The 1,967-nt window shown below is 34.2% G+C and overlaps 1 non-coding gene across 1 annotated transcript; it reads left to right on the top strand.

The window, feature by feature from the left end:
* Positions 1–1,267: 1,267 nt before the first annotated feature.
* Positions 1,268–1,354, top strand: TRNAS-GGA (transfer RNA serine (anticodon GGA)). Its single transcript has one exon. It is a non-coding gene; the product is annotated as a tRNA-Ser (tRNA).
* The last annotated feature ends 613 nt before the right edge of the window (positions 1,355–1,967 follow it).

Below are 1,967 nucleotides of genomic sequence, written 5' to 3'. Positions count from 1 at the left end.
CTGTAGGTGTAACCTTTCGCTCAATACTCAAATCAACAATTGAAGCATCTGAGGCTGCATCAATCGGGGATACACGACAGAAGGAATTGTTCTATCTCTAAATTTCACCTTCACCGAGCATAGGTTTATTTCAAAAATCTTTTTTCTTTGTATTACGAATCATGTCTCTTTCTCGTAAGACTGAGGTCGGTAAATCATAAATAATAAATAAATAATAATAAAAAAAAATCAAATCGCACCATCTCTGTAATAGGTAAATGCCTCTTTTTCTCCTGAGGTTGTCGGAATTATTCGTAATAAGATATTGGCTACAATTGAAGAGGTCTTATCAATAAAATTTCCATTTATCCGAGATCTAGGCATGGTTAACAATCCATTCCATAATTCTTCTCATTACCCCTAGAGGGAAAATGATCCCACAAACAAAGGAATTGTATAGTACGAAATCACATAAAAACAAACGGACTCATTCTAAAAAAAAAGGTGTCGACCTTCCACTCAAATTGTCCCTTTGGGGCAGGGATGGATAGGAAATATTTGAATCCGATTGTATTTCATTTAAATTAAGTATTAAGTATAAATATTAAGTAGTATACCAATGAACGGAACTATTCCTATTTTATCGAAGCTCAGGAATCAAGGAAGTTTTTCCTACAGATTCTGATGACTCTAGAAGTTTTGATTTGATTATGATCCAAAGAAAAAAAAAATCAAATCAAATAATAGAATCATTCCATGATGAAAATAGAATAAGAATAACCATCCATTTTTTGTGCATAGTGTGTATACACCACGCAATCGAAATATCAAAAAAATCCATGGGACGATTCATGAATTTGTAATAGATTGTGGGGTAGCTCATGAGAGGAATTGTTGTTGAGAAATCTGAAACTAGAAAGGAATTTTGGAATTCCTATGGAACCATAATAGTCTAAATGTAACCATAGTATAAAATAGGGTCAGTTGACTTGTTCCAATTCATTGGTTTAATCCAGTATAAATCTAAGAATAAGACGGGATCGTCTTCTTGACAAACATGAATAGATAGATTCTATCTATTTTTTTTTAATCTTTTTAATAAGATAAGAAAAAGATAAGAAAAAAAATGTTTTTTTATCCCTCGATCCTCGAGGGAAGATCTTTCTTTAATGAAAAGTTTTCTATTTTCTATTTAGAATTGATTGGTCATACCTGTATTGCAATAATACAATAATATGAATGACTCGCTATTCACTCGGTTTCTGGGTCATAATCATAAGATTATGTAGGAGAGATGGCCGAGTGGTTCAAGGCGTAGCATTGGAACTGCTATGTAGGCTTTTGTTTACCGAGGGTTCGAATCCCTCTCTCTCCGTACCTTCACCTAATTCACCAACGGTACCGACTACAATGTATCAAATCAAATAACAATTGATACGAGTATTCCAATCGTACTTTATTTGATATAGATTCTCTATTCCTAATTGCTGTGGTATGGAAAATACCGGAACGGAAAGAATGGACAAGGAATAAAAATCTCACCGCTGATCCATTTGTAATACGTGAATGGGAGAAAAATCCGGATCAAACCTCTTAGATCTATTTACTTCGGCGAAAGAAAAAAAAGGGGCTTGTCCAAAGCTTTGTTATTTTAGTTAGGTTCAAGTCTGACGGGAATAATATTCTACGACTAGCAACTCATTGATTTTCAAACCGATCCACTTAATATCTATTATTTGATTTACTAATCCTTTATATTGGGATGAATAAAGACTCAAATGTTTTGCCAACTCCTCGTGGGGGGATGAATCCATATAATTTTGAATCAGAGCTCTGGATCTTTGTTCATCCCTCATAGTAATAATATCTTGGGGTTTGCAGCGATAACTTGGGATATCTACTATACGGCCATTAACTAAAATATGTCTATGATTAACTAATTGCCTGGCTCCCGGAATGGTCGAAGCCATACCCAATCGAAAAAGGAT

This window comes from Tasmannia lanceolata, unplaced genomic scaffold (assembly GCF_043159265.1).
Source record: "Tasmannia lanceolata isolate RefF3 unplaced genomic scaffold, GAP_Taslan_0.1 ptg000637l, whole genome shotgun sequence".
Taxonomy (NCBI): Eukaryota; Viridiplantae; Streptophyta; class Magnoliopsida; order Canellales; family Winteraceae; genus Tasmannia; species Tasmannia lanceolata.
The sequence above is the reverse complement of the archived record's forward strand: the minus strand, read 5'-3'. Positions and strand labels throughout refer to the sequence as shown.